This window comes from Lycorma delicatula, chromosome 5, assembly GCF_047948215.1.
Source record: "Lycorma delicatula isolate Av1 chromosome 5, ASM4794821v1, whole genome shotgun sequence".
Classification (NCBI taxonomy): Eukaryota; Metazoa; Arthropoda; class Insecta; order Hemiptera; family Fulgoridae; genus Lycorma; species Lycorma delicatula.
The window spans coordinates 52,541,562-52,562,421 of record NC_134459.1 but is presented as its reverse complement, the minus strand read 5'-3'; the positions used below and the strand labels follow the sequence as shown (position 1 = coordinate 52,562,421).

The following is a 20,860-nucleotide window of genomic DNA, read 5'->3' as shown; positions in this document are numbered from 1 at the left end:
AATTCCGAAAGCGCTTGAACGCGTCGAATTCAATTGTTGGTAAACTTTTTTTTGTATATTAACTATAATATCATATTATGTGTCATGTGATCAAATAGATTACAAATTTCAAAATTGATATTTTGGATACCAACACCTTTCCTTCATACCAGATCACAAATTGGATTATTACAAAACTAAAGTTCTATAACGAAACTTAGTTATATTTTTTTATAATTGCTTTTTTTTACCTCGTTATCGAAGAAAAATACGGTATTACTTTTGGTCGCAAGGTTGGAGTGAGAGATGAAAATAAAAAATGTTTAATGTTATCCTTCAAGATAAAAATAAAATAACGAAAATTCGATCTTTTTTTGGCTTTAATTCCGATTTCTGAAAACCGATTTGCTAGAATTCAATAGGGCTTTATTCACAATACGTTTACATCACCCCACAAAGTTCGTGAAAATCAGTAAAGATTTGGGTCCTGCAGGGCGGACGAAAAGATTTTATACAAACAAAAAAGGTATATAAACATGACAATTTTTTGCGGTACTCCAAATTCTTTGAAAATCCGCTAAAAATTGGGTTGATCAGAAATAAATACAGTTAGATCAATAGTGATGTTACTCACTGGTCTGATGAGAGCTCCGGGCTCCAAGGATTGGTTCTCGGTAATCCGGTACAGTATGTTAAAGATTCTAAGTTTTAGCAACCCGATTGGATTTTAAGAAACACCTTATTACTTCAGATATAAGTAACTCAAATCTATTCTATTTATTTGTCATTTTTTTGCTTCTGAATTATTAAAAATAAAATTTTTCCCTTTTTAATAAATGTTTTATTAAAAAAAATTGTTTCATAACTTTTCAATTTTTTCAAAACTTTATGATAGGCTGGTTAAACCACCAGCTAAACAGTAAAAGCATTTTTTTAAGCTGATATCAATTGTATTTAACCTATTAAATTTTTTATTGCGTTTTACTATTCTTTTTATAGATTTATTTATCCAAGATAGCTAATATTTCATGAATAAATGGTAAATGTTTATTTGATTTCAATTTTAATATAAATTATTCAACACAGAACGTGTACTAACTTAAACCGACTGATGGATATACATTGAAAAATATTAGTAAAAGTATACGATAAAAATAGGTAACGTATTTCAGATAATTAGATTTCGATATGTGGTGATAACACGCAAATAATTTTACACCTAGCGTAATAGTTGGGGATATTTTTAGGCTTAACTTTACAGTCTATTTTCAGTTAAATAGCAGTTCCATTAATATTTCACCCACTTTCTTTCTTCGATTTTTTAAATAATAAAATACTTTCTGTATTAGCAGTTTATTCGATTAATTCCAATTACTTCATTTTATCGACGAATCATTATTCTAACTAAATACTAAAAATGTTTTTATTCGTCAATAATCTTTCTTTAGAAAATGTATAATACCATCTTATGCAGTCACTCAAAATTTCAGAACGGTTTTTTAAGATAAAAAGAAAGATAAGCTGTTACATTATTGTAAGGTGCCCATAAGTACCACCTTGTATATAGTTATATATTTTTTTTAAATTAACATCCCCTTCAGCTTTTTTTACGAATTTTCAATCTTTGCTAAAGATAATGTATTTTTTAAAAAAATAACCTCTACCAAACCAAACAACAGAACTGTTTTCGGACAGTTCAACTTCGGGTTACGGAGAAAGGATATTATTATAATTTTTTAAATACTGCCAAATCTTTATTTTTTTTACTGATTAATTCGCCCTATAATCTTACAAAGAAGCTTGTACGTGGGAATACGAAAATGGAAATTTGTAGCCGTCTGAAAAATTCCATGCCTGACCAGGAATCCCTGATTCAGGAACCCTGAATGAAAGGCCTAAATGAAACGATACCACGTTAATAAGAATATTTTTAAAAACCTTCCCACCAATTATTTAAAGATTAATTTAAAGTATTATTTAAGCCCAGTCTCAAACGAAAATGTTTTAGTTGAACAGAACCTATCAAATAGTGTAACGAATAAGTATATACTTATATTAGTTTTCTTTTCTTCAACTTTTCCCCTGGGCCGGATCCTGCAGTCAAGTATAACACAGCCCAGGGGAGTGTCCTATACTCTAACGGGCCTTCCTGTCTCGGCCTACCGGGCGGATCTTACTTTCCGCCCGTCTCAAACGTCCAGAGTAGGATCTACCAGGCCCAGCTATGCCATTCCTGGGTCCCCAATCCGGGAGTCGGAACTCGGTCTTTAAGCCAACGCCTCTAACGGGGTCACCCTGAGTGGAGCATTCCCGGCGGGGCTCGGTCTTTTTCGCTCGGAGGTTTGAGAATCCCCGTACCTCATCGCTACCCCCCACTCGTGAAAGCACGAGCGAACAACAGCTCCGCAGAAGGCTGTCCCTCATCCCGATCCAACTCCTGAAGAACCCTCGTCACGAATCCTGCGATGGTATCAGAATTCTTGGAGCTCCGCAAAATGGAATCAATGATGGTCTCCACGCTGAGCAGAGTCCGGTAATCGCCGAATAAGCCAGACGGTATTCATCCCACTGCGAGCACCAGAACACCACATGTTCCAGGATATCCGGATCGACACAGTAAGGGCAGTAGGGGTTATCCGCCCTCTTCCTACCACACAGGTAGGGGCGGAAGACCCCATGGCCGGTCAGGAATTGCGTGAGCTAGTAGTTCAGCTCCCCAAATCTCCGACCGGTTTACGTTCTTAGTTGTGATAGTTTTGTTGAACACTGGAAAACCATGCGTTATTTCTAGCAGTACCAAGTATTTCGCTTTTTAATTTTTCTTTATAGAAAATAACGAAAGAAATTTGGGAACGATGTTGTTCAATTTCAAGGGGCATTTTAAAGGGAGTTTAAAATTAATTCCTCTTCCAGTGATAACATAAAATTAATAACGTTCCTGTTAAAAAAACATTACAATTTGTTCATTTTTCTGCGCAAAAACTATAAAAAATCACTAATTTTGCCCATAATTGAAGTCCTAAAAATTTCGTTACGACCTCTCTTCACCGAGCAAGCTGAAATCCGAGCAGTCTTTCACTAAACCTAACTCGCAAAAAAAAAGTATTTTAGGACATACATTTATATGAAATTTTGTGATAAAGTTTAAATATGAAGTTGAAGTTTAAACACGAACTTTAAATATGAAGATTAGATACTGAGTCTTGGTAAAATAAGATGCAAATAAATAATGTAAATAAACTGTTACCGAACATGTTTCTACCATTATTAAATGCTGAAATTTGTTATTATATTTTTACTATAGTTATATTGTAACTTTAAACAATAAAGTTGAGCATTTAAAAATAATGTATTTAAAATTAAGTACGTATTAGACGTATTTTTGATTATGATTAAGTAATACATAACATATTTTACAGAAATGAAATCTTTAAAAAAATCCTGCTTAGTTTTATTATTTAAACGAGCAACTTTATTAACTTAATGAATCTAGAAAAGTTTACGAAGTTTTAAGAGCTAATACAGTTAATATCTCGTTTTTTACTCCGTAATGGATGAAGATAAATCATTAAAAAAGAAATAACTTTCAATATGTATTATAAGTATTATTGAGTTTACGAGTAATAAAAATTTTTAACAGTATAAAAATATAAATGAAAAACAAACTCAGCAGGGAAGATAATGATTTTCCAACAATGTTATAAATAAATACAACCGTTGGATTTTAGAAAGTTTAATAAAAATTAACAGCAGGAAGCAAATGGAAATAAATATAATTTCAGTTTTGTATAAAATTGAAAATTTAAATTAAAAAAATTAAGTAAAAAGAAAAGAGACATATTTTTCGATATAACTTTCTAATTGCATGATATGTTTGTTTTTAAAACAAGCAAATTCCATAATTAAAAAAGCATAAATCATAATTTTAAATATAGGGCTGTACATTTTAAAATATATAAACTATCGATAGTATAAATAAAAACTAATGATAGTACTATAGTTTATATATAAATGTTATTTATTTAATGAATTATAAACTAAAACGCTGAAAACAAAGTTTTACTTTCTTGGCCTTCCCACACCAATATTGCCCCCAAAGTATTTTTTTATTTTTTTTTTTGGCCACTTACACTACTACTATGCTCAGGAAGACATAAAAAATCAGACATAATAAGACACAAAAATCAGTTAGAAATATGAAAAAAAGATACCTTTTCGGTTTTTGGGGAAGGGAGAATGTAAGCATTGATATAAAGTTCGGTTATGTTTACAAAATGTTAAGAATATCGACCCCCAAAAAACTACCTACCCCATCGCTTGGAAATATTAACTCCAAACTTTTCCCAACAAATTGTTCCATATACTCGAATCACTATAGAAAATTTCATCAAAATCGTTTTATCCAGTCAAAAGTTATTAGCTTCAAATACGCCAACACAAATACAAACATTATCCCCATTTTTGTTTTGTTATTTTGGGGGTTCCCGGATCATGAAACGTTGAGAAATGCAAAAAGAAAACACATATGTAATTTTATTTATTGATTAAGATACTTTCCTTTTTGCAGCATAGCTGAACTATGTATGATGAAAGGAAAATAAATTGAATATTCATTAAAGTTTAAATAAACATACATACCAAAATTAATTATACAACCAAAATAACTAATTAAAGAAATAAACTGAATATTACATGAGCGGAAAAATAACCTATCCATCTATTTTACTATTAATGCAATCAACTGATTAGTGTAATATGTAAAAAGGAACGGACGAACAGAGAGGCAGAAACGAAAGTGAAACATCATTAGAACCACTTACCTCATCAGAAAAAAAAATCATAAATATTTGATACGTTTAAAAGCACTAAAAAGTAAAAAAGCAATAAAAATCAATAAACGTTTGAAAGCATTTTTTTTTTACAATTTAATATCGTATAATTATTTTTTTTAATTATATAATAATTTCCGCTTACCAACTATTTTTATTACGTCCGAGCGCTTTTGAATATTAATCTATCATCAGGAACATTTATGTGTTATGCATTATAATTATTTCATTTACAAATTAATATGTAGAATGATTTTTGAGTTTTAAAGACAAAAACTATAAATACAACAATTGATCGTCTAAAGGTAAAAACGTTTTTTGTATTGGTTGTATTAAAAATAATGTCGTTTTTACCTTCTGAAGATCAATTGTTGTATTTTAATTTTTGTCTTTAAAATTCAAAAATCATTTTATATATTAATTTGTGAAGGAAATAATTACAATGGATAATACATAAATGTTCCTGATGATGGATTAATATCCGAAAGCGCTCGGATTTAATAATAAAAATTGTTGGTAAGTGGAAATTATTATATAATTAATTTATCAATAATAATGGTTCATGATTAATATTTTTTTTTTTTTTTTTTTTTTAGAATTAATGCAGTATTCTACAATTTTAATTCAAAATAGACACTTTTTAATCCATTTCAGAACCTGGACATTTTTAACAAAATTTAGCAATCTAAATAAAACAAAACTTGCTTTGAAAGAGACCCTTTTTTGTATTATATTATATATTGAAAGAGACCTATTTTATGTATTTAGTATGTCAAGATACCTTTTTCTTGATCAAACAGTTGTAGTGATTTAAACGATTTTTAACGATTAAAAAAGATAAACTAATAATTATTTCCGATTTATGAGACGCATAATGAAATCGTTAAATGATGAATCCTATCTTTAAGTAATAACATTACATATTAATATCTTTAATAATAACCTATCTTGAAATAAATAAATAATAATTCGCGATTAGAATCTCGTCAAGATACTCTTGTAAAACTTTCTTTTTCAAACGTCCACTAAAAAGCTTGGTAATTTAAGATAATATATTTACAATATAACTAACTCTATAATTGGCTGTTCTATACTTAGCAATTTTTTATTATGAAAAATATTACTTGATGAAGGAGATTTATATTCAAAACCATTTAAAAGGTTGGTAACGCGTAGAGTTACTTTATTTCGATTTGGATTTCCGAATTTATTACGTGCTTTGGGCGTTGTGGTTGAATAATTACTGACATTAATCAGGAGTGGTTAGTTAGAGTTTCCGGAAAGAACTTCTGCTGTAACCGAGCTCTGTAATGAGAAATTTTAAATTGGTAAACACCAACTTCGTTTTGGTATTTTTTTTAACGCTCAAAAAACAGATCAAAATGTATAATATTTAAAACTAAATGAGCATTTAGACTCTTAAAATAATAATAATAATAATTTGTAAATAGATGAATTTATTTTTTACAAAATATTATTATGGGAACCCTTTAATAACTTTTCAACCGTTAAACATACAAAAATGTAAGATCCCCACATAAGGAAGAATTTAAAAGATTTTAAATAAAAAGATAAATACAAAAGGCAGTGAAAAACAACAATTTTAAACACAAAACTTTGGGATATGACAATTGTAACAAAATTAAAACCATTTAATATTTGTTATAGCTACTTTTAAAACGACCAATAGCAACTCTTAAAAATAACTTCTAAGCCGTAAAACACTAAACAATGAAATTTTTCAAATAAAATTACGTTTTGTTATAAGACCACTACTTAGAGTGTACCGTAATTCAGTTTTGAGATGAGCTAGCAAGAATATTAATTGGTTGCAATTTTGGTTAAGATTTGTCATAGTCTGAACACTTTAACGTCAAAGTTTTTATTTTTTAAGCCCTTTAAAATGATTTTCACAATCTTATCCGTACCATTTATAATTGCCACCCCCTCCCATCATAGTTTGAGGGGTATAATGATCTCATACCAAAAATACATCAGTTCATATAGAAAGGAACATTTGCTAAGTGTTATTTTTATTTTCCTCTACGAAATAAAGGAAGTATTGTGATCGTGAATAATTTCCAATTTGAAATATCCATTTTGACCATTCATTTTATCCATTTTGTTGAAATTTTGGATTTAGGACTGCTGTAACATCTAGTTGTACACATCCCCTTTTGATTGCAATCGACTGGACCAAATATGTCCAAAACAGCTCAAAACCAGAAAAATTTGAATTTTTTTTTTTTTAACTGCAGTAAAAGCCCTCATTGAGAGCTTTTCAACTATATATTATAAGTGGTACTTATTTTCATTCGTTCGAGAGTTACAGCCAAATAAAATTTTATTTAATGAAATATTTGGATCTTACAAGGGGAAGGTACATCGGTTCGAATCATCTCCTCGTTTTTTAACTTTTTTTTAATTGAAATATATTGATTTATTAATCTTCGATTGTAAAAAAAATTACGATAAATAATAACTCAATAACAATTAAAAAAAAAAAAAAATAAATAATAGTTATTAATGAAATAAAATTTTATGGAATTTTCATTTAAAAAAAAAAATGTATATGTAATTTAATAGGCGTGCAAGGAAGACATGGGGTGTAAAAAGTAAAAATGATTTTTTTTACTTTAAACTGTTTTAAGGATTCATGTATTTTTAATAAAGTATGTGAATTTTAATACATTAAATAAATAAATATAAATATATATGTCTATATATATTTATGTATATATTACATATACATAAATATATATGTAAATATATTTATGGACATTCAAGACATTTACATTTATATATTCAAGATATATAAGTGTCTTGGAAATGAATGAAAATAAAGAAAAAATTCGATACATTTTGAAATTGTATTACAAAAAAGGGAACAATACGATTCCAGGTAATAAAAGAATTTATGATGTTTATAACAAGATGCAGTATCTGTAAGTATGGCCAAAGCTGGTTCAAATGTTTTCAATCTGGAAATTTTGATGTCAATGATGCACCTTTCTGTATCGGCCAATGACTTTAAAAGTTGATGAAATCATTCAAAAACTTGGGCAAGACCGGCCACTAGTAGTAATAACATCAGTAACATTGACCACAAAATATTTTTAAACAATTAGAAGAGTCTGGATACAAAAACTTCAATGTTTGGGTTTCACTTCTTTTAACAAAAAAAGTTTTTAATTAATCGAAATTCCAACTGCGAATCGTTGCTTTAACAAAACGAAATCAAACCATTTTGGAAAAGAATCATTACGGGTGACTAAAAGGATTAAATGCAACAATAATAAACGTAAAAGTTCACGAACGAAGCAAGGTAAATCAACAAAAACGGAGGTTAAGCTAGGACTGACACCAAAAAAGTGATGTTACGTGTTTGGTGCGATTGAAAGCAATTGTTCACAATGAGCTGCGGCTGCCAGATTAAAGGATTGATTCTAACATTTACTGTCGACGACTAGAAAGATACGCTATGTAATGGAAATTTAATCAATAGGAAAGGTGTCGTCTTCCATCACGACAACGCCAGAACCCTCATATATTTCCGTCAAAAATTGAAACGGTTTGATGCATTCACCATATTGTTCTAACCTTGTGCCGTCAGGCGACCACTTTTTTGGTCTGTATAGAACTCTCTCAACGGTTATTACGTTGTCATCAAAAGAGGCCTATAAAAATCATTTATCACAGTTTTTTCGTTCAGAAAACATAGAAGTTCTACAACGATGGGATTATGATTTTAAAACAAAAATGCCAAAAGATGGTCGCCCGAAATAGTACATATTTGGTTTCATAAATTTCATTTAAAATATAAAAAACTCTTGTTTTACATTTTTTTAAACACATTCTCCAACCTAATAAAATAAATACTTACTACAAAAACAAGTTCTGCTTGTGTTCATTTTTTATTTATTATTAAAAAAAATTATCTCAAAAATCCTACATTAAAAAAAACATTTATTACTATTTATTTTTTAAGTAAATTAAATTTTTTAGGGGTTTTCATTTGAAGGGCCTACTAAAAATTCAGAGTGTAAAATAAAAAAGAAGTTAAAAAGAAATAGAAGGACAAAAAAAGAATTTAAACCTGTTGTAAATAACAACGGAATGCAAAGAAATAACAGAAAAACAATGCTATTGAGGTTGGCCAAGTTTTTCTGAAACGCGATAATATGTATTAAATTGTATTCTGTTTTCCAACAAATATGTTTTAAATCATAATATGAATATACTTAAACTTTATAATGACAACAGGCTATAATATCAATTTGCTATAATATCTTGATAACAAAAAAAAGTAAAATAATTTTAAATTTCTAAGTAAACAACGTAAATTTTCTTTAAAATCTTTCAGCTTATCTAAAAAAATGTAAAACGGAACCACTACAGCAAATTCCTTACAAAACATAATTTTATTTTGCGAAAAATACGATATGAATGTGCATTAAAAAATAAGTTCGGGTCGATTTGAGTATTACCTCCCTTTTTTTGAGGTTGGTAGAACACATAATGTAAAAACTGACAACCAAAAAAGAATGTAACATTGCCTTCAATCCAAATAGAAAAAAAAAACATGATTAAAACTCGTAGTTGAATTTCCTTTAAGATTTAAGCGTTAAAGCAATGTTTAAGAAAACTTAAGCTAATTTTGTGCCGTAATGCGTAATAAGGTAATTTATCTCTTTTGACGAAAAATAAGTAAAATATGTGGTATAATTTTTTTAACAAGTAATTTACTTTCATTTTTATTTATAAACAAAAATTATTGATAAAAATAACTTTTTCTAATATTTCATTATTAAAATTTTTTACATTTTTTTTTCGTTTCAACATTCTACCATGTTTAACACTTTTTACAGAGCCCTACTCCTTCCTTTCCTGCCAGTACTTTTTAAATCTCTCACTAAACTTTTTTCCTGAATTCTTCAGGTACAAATCTTTTGTGTTTTGAAGCTTCTTCTTCTTCGTTGAACGTACTTTTCAAGATTTTTTTAACAAGTCAAGATTTTGCAAATATAGACTTTCTATTTCTGCTTTGTTTAATTCTTTCTTCAACTTTATCATAATATTCGATTTTAGTTTTGTATTTTTAAATAAAACAGAAAGATTTTCTTGGAATTCCCTAATCCTAAAATGTTGTCTGTGAAAGAAAGGCAGTCCTTTTATGCATTATTTAATTTCTAGGTAGCATTTTGAGGGAATGGAGTTTGTATAAATATATTGTGTCGTGTTTTTAGGACTTATTATTTTCTTTAAAATTTATTTTCTTAATGATTTCCTTTAAAAGCCCCGCATGGTCTCTACCATTCTAGAGCGTACAACGCTTTTTGACATTATTTTTCATTAATTTAATATTGATTTATTTATTTTAACTTTTACTGTTTTATCTATACTTTTTATTAAAGGTATATCTACTGATGATCTTCAATAATGGAAATGTCTAACTCGTTTACATTTTTATTTTGAATACAGGGTAGGATCAAAAAGTAGTAGGACTGAATTTCTATAGCGCGAACGGAGCGGTGGAGGGGGGTTGGACCACCTGAGCGTGGTAGTGGGGAGCCTTCCGAAGAGACCAATATTTTTTCCAGTCGCCTGCAAGCAAGCACGTTGATTTTCGTGAACCTCTGTTAAGAAGCGTCGTCGCGATTCGAGATGGATAAAAATTTCGAGCAGCGCTACGCCATCAAATTCTACGTCAAACTCGAGAAAACCGCGACGGTGACCCTCGGAATGATTAAATACGCCTATGGGGATGCTGCCATGAGCCGCTCAAAAGTGTTCAAGTGGCATAAGCTGTTCCGGGAGGGGCGGGAGCTTGTCGAAAACGACCAGCGCGCCTGTCGCCCGTCAACTTCAAGGATTGATGAAAATTTGGCCAAAGTGAAGGCGCCCAAAGTTCGTATCCCCTGGACAGACTGTGAATGCCAGTTTTCACATGAACGTGCTTAACACTGCGCAAACGCGTCCTCCGCGTACGGCCAGACATCGCCGATTCTTGGAAGGTTCACCATGACAACGCGCCGTGCCACACGGCGCTGCTGCTGTGAGTGAGCTGCTGAGTTTCTATCCAAGCACAGGGTTGCCACGTTGCCTAACCCTCCTACAGTCCAGATCTGGCACCGCCGGATTCTTCCTCTTTCTTCGGCTCAAGCGGGATCTCAAGGGAAACCGATCCAGCTCCGTAGAAGACATCCAAGGGGCCATGACGGCATCTCTGAAGAGGATCCCGGAAAGCGAGTTCCAGAAGGCGTACGTGCAGTGGGAATCGCGTTATATTCGTTATGTTGAAGCATAAGGGTGCTATTTCGAGGACTACTACGGATTTGTACAGATTAGTTCCATAAAAAAATTAAAATTAATTCAGTCCTACTACTTTTTGACCCTACCCTGTAATCTGAAACATAATAGAGTGGGAATATTTCCTCCAAATAATATCTGTATAATAAAATAATTAATAAAATTTATCTAAAAAACATTAGGGATAAACCCTTATTAAATAAATAAAGAAAAAAGTAACTATTCATAAAAAATGTTTTTAAACTGAACTTAACTTTGTTAAGAATTAATGCTTCACCTTCATCTCTCTTTTATAAAAAAAAAAAAAACTCGAATAGTTTCTTGTAAACCTCCTGAGAAAAAAAGATCACGTAACATGTGAATGACCCTATACCATTTATTTATTTAAAAATATACACTTCTGTAGCAATGTATTATTTCTAGTTTAACGCAGGCTACTTTTACAGTTCCCCAATCGATTTTCTAAAATATATACAAAGTAGTTCTTAATATGAAACCTTATTCCTATTAATAAAAAAATAATACTTTATAGCGTATTTAAATGATTTTTAAATGTTAAATAATATGATGTCGTATTAAAACTTTGTAAAACGTTTAAAAATTATTGTTTCTAATCTTTTAGAGAAAAAGTAAAAAAAATTCTATTTGTCAAGATAAAGCAGAAAAAATCTTGTAAAATTAATTCATTGGAGGGAAATAGAGCACATTAGGATCGATAAATAAGATAATCTAATCATATATATTATAATTTAAGATTCAAAATTTTTCTCCATGTTACATAATATGCTTTAAAAAATTGTTTTAACAAAATATAAAAGAAAACAATTTTAATAATAGATATGCAAAAAAGATAAAAATAAAAGTTAAATAAAACATATAAAGTATATAAAAAGTAGTGTATATTATTAAATAAAATAATAAATTTTAAATACTTACAAAAAAGAAGTAATTGAAATTACAGGTGCTTATATAAAAGTTTTGTAATCCTTATTCCCTGAAACAGAATAAAAAAGTAATTAAATGATTTATAAAATATAATGCTAAATTAACAAACACGCAATAAACTTATAGTAAAATATGACCTCATATTCCATTTTATATATATATATAAATGTAAAATAATAAATAAATATAATATAATATATAAATATATATAATTATTTATATATATATATATATATTATATATATAAATACAAGCTTCCTTCTACAATGTTTTATAATTATGATGTATCCGTAAAAAAAGGTAGATCAATATGTTGCCTCACATTTTCTATACCAGCTGTTTCCTTGCAGCGTTACGAAGGAAAACACCTTAAGTGATACTATTCCAAAATTTTGCCTTCCAAGAGTAAAGATGTTAATTATATCGGTAGATCCTCTGGTGAACAGAGTAAAATGTGTCAATCGCAGGGCTAAATTTTACTTACATTTAAGTAAGATATACACGTAGTTGACAGATACATTATTCTATTCCAAGTAAAGAAGACAATAGGAAAGCATTTTAATCTATTTTTTATTTATTCAGTTTATACATTTGATAAATGTTGTTCTTGGAATTATTTCATTTTTGGGTAGACTTTGTCTCAAGGCAGGTTGTTTATATAAATTCATATGAAAAACAATTCAGACAATAATATATTCGTCACAGAATTTCTGGAATCAGAAGTCATATGAAACAGAAAGTTTTTGATTACATTTTTCCTAGAGAAAACAAACCCCATTGCGTTCCTCATTATGAATAGAGAAATAAATTGATTAAAATAAATTATTAACTTTGACCTGAAAGATAATTTTATTCAGAAACTAGAGATTAAACTGGAGATATGACACTTAACCATACACAAGAGAATATTTTTTTTCTTAAAAGTAACCTTTTTTACTTGAAAGTTTTATCATTTATGTGGGTGAGCGCACACACAAGTTAATTTTATCATTTTGTGAATACTTCATAACCAACGCTCAACAACTACTAGTGAATACAAATTGATGAAAATTTGCATAACAATAAATTTGAAATTCTGAGTTTAAAGGATTAAAATAGAGTAACAATGAAATATAACACTTATTGAATTTCTCAGTAGAACTGAAGAAATTATCAAATTTATTTATGGTGTATGTAGTAATCTTCATGTTAATATCTCAAAATCAATCTCTACATTTTTTGAAATTCGACTTTGAAAGAGTTGAAGAAAATTACATATTTGAATGATTGCCATTTCTCCCCATTTATGACTATATTAAACGAGATGTTCACTTGACTTGGGCTTGCAAATACTCTTCAAATAAATATCTAAGAACCATTTTGGGTTTTTTTGAATTTTAATATTTTAAGGTTTAAAAAAAAACATTAATTTTTTTTTTAATTTTTGCCGTTTTATTCTATCTTTATTGAATCAGTCTTTTTGAGATTTGGTAACAATGTGATGGTAATTTATGCGTAATTCTGATTATGTATTTCGAAGGGAAATGTAAAAGCCAATTAGTCGGTCCTGCACTGGCCAAATTTTTGCTCTGAAGAAATTACAATATACTGATAGTTTTTATAATTTGTAAAGGGTTTAATTTTTATTTTTCATTATTATTCTCACAAGCATAGATTTAATGAACAAATGAAACAGACGAAAGGGCTCGCTTTGCTCGCCCTGACCGGCTAAACATCCCTGACCGCGATGGGATACGAAAATAACCATATAGCGCGGGTGAAGCCGCGCTATATAAATATAAAGACAAAAATATATATATATGTTTAGAGAGCGAGAGAGAGTGAGAGAGAGAGAGAGAGAGAGAGAGCGAGAGTGTGTGTGTGTGTGTGATAGAAAGTGTGCGTGTGTCTGTGAAATTTCATTGAATTCATTCACACTGGAGCTAATTCAAAAATAATATTTCATTATACACGCCAGCTACACATTATATCCTGAATTTAACTTAAGTTTACTATGATGATATATATTAATTTATCTTTCTCCTTGGTTATCTAGTTATGCTAGGACAAAAGTTAGTAAAATGCATCATGTATGCAAATTTTGTTTTTAAACTTTTGAGTTTTATTATAAATTAAAATATAAGATAAGAAATACGTAATGTAATTTTTGTTTTTATTAGCATCTTATTTTATAAAATTTTTAAAGAAATTTGTCCTTAAAATGTAGAAAAAAAACGGGATCCGAGATACATATAATAGATTACATGAGACATTATGTAAGTATTATATAAAACTTACGCAAATCGAAAAAAAACTATCTATTTTATAATTATTGGGCTCTTTTAAGTAAATAAATATGACTTCAAAAAAAGCTCTTTCCTAATTCCATTAAAATTCCTACTTAAATATTTGAAAACAAAAATGTTTAAATAACTTAATAAACAAGAAAACCGGTTTCAATATCCCATGAATTAACTGTTTTACATAAAATGTAATTTTTTTTAACAATATTCAGAACAAGATAAATTTTTTTTTAAATTTCATTTTGTAAATAATTTTTTATTAACGTGTAAACATCAATTAAAGGCACTTTTCCATGAAACCGTAACATCTATTTAGTACAGGTCTAAAGTAATTATAGGTATTAAATACAAAAACATAATTTGTTTTGTTATATTTTTAGTTATCATGTGAGATAAATTTATCTCCCGGTTACAATACCTGCAAGTACAAGTAAGAGATGAGATTTAGATGTAACCGGTTTTAAAAAGAATGCTATCTGTATTCTTGGCAGTCAGTTTCGTAATGACTATGTTGGCAATGAAAATTCAACTTAATTTTTTTTTTTAATACAAAACAGAACAACAATAACAGTTTTAAATTCTATCAGGTAACACAAAGCGAAATTTACAGACGACATGATATAAAACGCAATACAGCAACAAAACTGCGTAATTATAATTAAGGGTAGTAATTACACCAAGTGAGGATCAATGTAGTTTCCCGTTGCCTTCTTCAGTGAGCCGAGAGTACAGTTGTTTAATAAACACGCCAAAACGAACATGATAATCAAAAAAGGGATAACTTCCCTGTGATCACCACAAGAGCTAGTTGTATTAATAATAATAATTAATCTGAGAGAATCTTCTTCTTTTTCTATTTAGCCCCCGGAACCATCCAAGAGAATCTGGTTTTAACTGAAGTCCCCTGATGTAATTTACAATTGCAGTAACGCATCTCAAAATTGATTTTAATAGATTGGTCAGTTAATGTAAACCAGTAGGAGTAAAGCAAATTACCTCATTTTTCTTTAAACTATGCATCACGGTTTAAGTGTTGCTACTCAATTGCTACCTAATTTTAATATTTTTATTATTATTATAAGTTTGAATATAGACCAAAAAAAGTTATGTTTTTTAACTCACAGATTTACTGCATCATATGTAATAATTTCTATTTGCTATGGTGTGTGTGTATATATATATATAAAATAATAACAAAACTCTATTCCTTGGTTTGACAAATATAAAAAAATAAATAAGTTAGAAAATTATTCAGATTAATAGAAAATTTTCTAATGCAATTCATTAGGTCAACTACCAAACAAACAAAAAAAACAAAAGCAGAAAAACTCGACGTTTCGTCCAAGATGTAGGACTTTATCAAGACAACCCACAAATCATACATATATATATATATATATATATATATATATATACATACACATAGCCAAAAGAATTGTAAAAAAATAGATAATTAGTAAAACGAAATTAAAACGTCAGCGACATTAAAGTAATACATAGATAAAAAAAAGTGAGAGAAATGCTTTATATATGAAATAAAATTCATAAAAAATAATTAATGACATAAGTCATTTAGATAACGATAGATTGTTCAACTTCATACTTTAAAAACAATTAAAGTTTAATAGCAACAAAATTATCTATTATAATAAATTTCAATAAATAAATATATATATTTTTTAATCTGATCGGTACATAACAATAGATTATAAATGACTTCAGGAATGGGATAGTTGTGGTACACCATGGATAAAAATAAAGAAGTGCCCTAGTATTTGCCTGGATGGATAAAGATAAAGAAAAAACGTGGTAGAATCTTGACCGCAGAAACAGAAAATAAAAAATAGTTGTGATTATAATCTATAGTAATTATTTAAAATATTAATACCTGAAATAACATAAAGGTAAATATTAAGGAAATATTTTAAAGTAACATTAAGGTAAATACAAAAGGTTAAAAAAATCCTTTATTGAATGGTTGTTCTTTGATTTATAATTGGTTTTCTTTGTTCATTTGAACCTATACTTTTTTTAAGTAATAATTAACAATTTGGAGTTTGGGGTAACTTCATTTATTCACTTGGGCAGGAGATTTTTTGTTGAATGGTTCTAGGAAAATATTAATAAAATACTCGTATATTTGAGCACATATTTATGCAGAAGTTAAACGTGATACGGAAAATTTAAGGGTTTTAAAACATATTATTTATTATAACGATTTAATAATTATATTTTTCATTATCGTAGAATATAATAATTTTGATGGCCTAAATCTATAACGTAAGCGGGCTTTAGTTAGTAATAACATCACTGTAGGAGTTTAATGAAAGTTTAATATTAGTTTTGGAGTAAGACAACGGGTTCAAACTGGTTGAAACACATACATACACACGCGCACGCACGATTGTATTTCTACAATACTATATTTTTAGATATTTTCCGACATTAGAATGATTTTCAATTGCCTTAAAATTATAATAAAGCATTCTCATGCCACATTTTGGTCTATTTTTATTATTTTTTTTAATAAGATTAAAATCTTTTAAAGTCTTCTTCTTCTTCAGTTAACGTTATTTACACAGAGATTTACTGAAAATTATATTATTTACAAATTTTTGTTTAAAAATTTTATATTTTTACTGGAAATTTAACAAACTTGCATAACTTCAAACTTAAAACAACAATGGTGTTATGCTTTCCCGGCATTGTTACTTATCTAGTGGAAAAATAATGATGCATAAAAAGTTTCAAAAATACACAAAATCTATATTTTTTTCTGCTAAAATCATCTTTCAAAGAAATTTGTTGATTTGTCTACGTTTATATGTTAAATGGAAGAAAATTAAAAAATTCCACTAAAAAATGTACAACCCATAAAAGGGTACTAAGATTTATTTTTTGTGACTAGAGGGTGAATTATGATGAAATCTAACTGAAATAATATTGTTAAAAGTTTAAATAAACCAAGAAAAGTAACAAAAAATCTAAAAATCAATATTTTTAAACTTGGATTGGCTCTTCTACAGAGTGATTCAAAGAAACGGGAAATTTAAAAAATTAAATAACGTTTATGAAAAATTAACGTTATTAATTCATTACATGAATTTAATTTCATGTAATTGTACAAATGTTGCCATTTTAGGATACATACATTTTAGTTTATTTTTTAAAGATGACATCTTGCAGGTGACCTCCGCTTCTACGTTAACACTCACGAAGTCTCTTCGTTAAATTGTTCATGGTTTGACGTAACAACTCAACTGGAATTTCCGCAATTGCTTCTCGGATCTTGCCTTCAGTTCTTCCGTTGTAGCAGGTCTACTGTGGAACACTTTGCTTTTAAGGTGACCCCACAAAAATTTATCGCAAGCTGAGAGATCAGGCGATCTGGGAGGCCATCTAATGTCACCATTTCGTGAAATGACATGTCCAAACAATCGGCGTACAGCTGCCATCGATATTCGTGCAGTATGTGACGTTGCTCCGTCTTGTTGAAACCAGGCTGTGTTAAGAATTGGTGGGAATCTTTTTTGTTGTTCCACAACAAAGGTTTCAAGCACGGCTAAGTAACGAGCGGACGTCACTGTAACCGCAAGACCGTTGTCATCCTCAAAAAAATAAGGGCCTATAACACCGTAAGATGACATAGCACACCACACGGTCACTTTCTGGCTGTGCAACGGACGCTGGTGTAGCTGCGTAGGTATTTTGCGTATAGGATTTTGTTGCGCCCAGTATCTGAAATTTTGCTTGTTAACAAATCCACTGAGGTGGAAATGCGTTTCGTCTGACATCCACAGTTCGTGAACTAACTCTTCGTTATCATTTATCTTCTGAAGCATTACATTACAGAATTGTGGTCGCACAACTGCATCGTTCGGTTTCAGTTCCTGGACGATCTGCAACTTGTATGAATGGTATTGCAAGTCCTTCACTAACATTCTTCGAACGCTTGAACTATGCAATTGTAAAGATGCTGAGAGGCGACGGATTGACCGATGTGGACTTTGTGTGACAGCATCTTGTAAAGCTTGAACATTCTGTGGTGTACGGACGGTTCGCTCACGGCCTGGAGGTTTCTTTTTCATTGCCGAACCGGTTTCCTCAAAATTAGATATCCATGTTTTAATAGCATGTGCTGATGGAACACGGTCGTGCCGTCCCAGATTAAAATTACCGCGAAATTCTCTACGCGCTCCCTCCACACTGTCATTGTTTTTTGTAAAACGCTTTGAAAGCAAATGCACGTTGCGCACCACTCCAAGGATCCATGACAACTAAATGGCAGGTTAGGTTAGAGGCTGGCGCCATTATCAAGTGGTACCAATCGCCCACGGCTACCAACACAACTTTCAAAATTTCCCGTTTCTTTGAATCACTCTGCATCTCCTACATTGCCCTCAAAGTATTTTTTTTTCCTTTTTTAATCTCCGGGACCACCGTTAGGGTATTGAAAATTTTTGTGGCGTGTGAAAAATGCCATGCCTGATCAGGATTTTAAACCGGGTTTGTGCTTAAAAAGATTTTTTATTTATGCTTAAGAAGACATAAAAACAATTCGGTTGAAAGATATGCAATAAATATAAAGGTAATTTTTTCCATTTTGGAGAAGGGGTAGAATTTTTTAAATGATAAGATAAGCATGCAGCGTCTACTGAGCTTAATTTAAAGTGGGGTTATCGTTTCAAAATTTTGAGAAAATTAATCCCAACTTTTATTAACAAATTGCACTATAAACAGGAGTCTTTGTATCAAATCTCATCAAAGTCGGGTAATCCGAGTTATTAAGCTTCCAAAAGCTAATCCAAAAGTTATTAAGCTTTAAACACACGTACGTAAGAACATTACTTGCCACTTTTTTTTTTAATTTTCAGGTCTCTGGGTCATGAAAAATCGAAAAATGCAAAAAGACCATAGCCTATGTTGTGACTGATTATCATACTTTCCTTTTGTCGTAAATTTCTAGCGCTATGTTGCAGGAAATTAAAAACTGTGTTTACGACATTAATTTTTCGTGTTTTACAGTAAATAATTTTCTAAAAACAATTATTAAAGATATAGTTACGGAACCTCTGCTTCACCGAGTTTTTCAGATCAAAAACCATATGAAAATATCAAATTTACCACTTAATTTAAATTTCAAGAATCTCATCCTGGCTTAATTTTATCGTTTGATCAGAAATCAAGGAAAACTGAACCGTAACTCGAAAACAAAACATTTCTGAGCTCAAACGAGTTATGAACCTTTTTTCCGTTCTTTTCACTTGTAAAATATATCCGAAAATTCTTTCTTTTTTTTGGTAAGACAATCTCTCTACACATTCACACGCGCATGCGTTCGCACATAAATAATATATATTCATATATTTTCGACGTAATGAAATATGGTAATTTCGTATTTGCTTATTTTCTTTCATAATATCTTATTCTTGATTGATTTTCTTTTAAGTAAACTCTTATAGAAGATAATATTTATATAACACACACTTTACACGATCTTCAGAAAAAGAATTTATTAATCACTTTTTTTTTACAAGCGCATTTGTGTAAAACACGAACAAGCATATAACTTCTATATTTTTATCTTTCCTCTTTCTTCTCCAACAAACCTCGGGGGTTACTTTATATCCGAATTGCATCTCATATTTAATGAAAATTAAACAGTTTTAATAAATTACCTACCAAACAAGATAATATTTTTCAATTATTTTTAATAAAAAAAATCCACTTTTTGAAATAAGGTAAAATAATTAAGACTGCTGTTAGTTTCTTCTTTTTTTTTTTAACTTGAAACCGAAAAAAAATTCAATTTTTTTATGCATACTTAAGCTTTATTTATTTATTTTTGTAAAGTTTATTTTATTAGATTCTAACTAGAAAGTTTAATTTCTTCGTAAAAATTCTTTACGTGCAGTAAAAAAAAATATTTTCTCAAAATTTCATGACGTATATTTATAAAAGAGGGAGGAAAAACTAGAATTTTACAAAATTTACATTTAAAAGAAAAAGAGATAGCTGTTAAATGTTTTAAAGAACTAATGTAATTACTAACTTTTTATCTTTATAAACATATATTTAAATTATTTGCGTTATCATTATTTCAATTTAAAGACCTTAATTTTTATTAATTTTATTAAAGTCAGCTTAACTGCACGAGTATTTTAGAATTTCAACTTTTAGCTGATATTATTATAATTATTTGCCCATTTATAGATCAAAGTTTACAGATACGGCCGTTTACACATCGATCGACAAATCATTAATGCTTAAACACTTCAAGGCAATACAGTACATTAAAATAATTTTTTAGTAAAACGAAAAAAGTTTCTTTCTAGTAAAATGATTGAATATTCTTATTTTGAAATACGCTACTGCTTTTACAACCCAGAACAATTCAATATATATAACATATACTATGAAATATTTATAATTTATATTTTATATTAAACATTATAAAATAATGATTAAGAAAACCTTGGATTTAAATATAACTACAAGGTATTAAACATCTTAAAA

At 29.3% G+C, this 20,860-nt stretch overlaps 1 protein-coding gene across 4 annotated transcripts in view; it reads right to left on the bottom strand.

Annotated features, from left to right (window-relative positions):
- The window catches only part of msi (RNA-binding protein musashi), a 1,037,545-nt gene that overhangs the window by 665,111 nt on the left and 351,574 nt on the right, over nt 1-20,860 (bottom strand). For all 4 annotated transcript variants that reach the window (XM_075366117.1, XM_075366115.1, XM_075366113.1 and 1 more), the window contains one exon: nt 12,054-12,111. The gene's annotated coding sequence lies outside the window, so the exon portion shown is untranslated. The remainder of the gene's footprint in view (nt 1-12,053; nt 12,112-20,860) is intronic.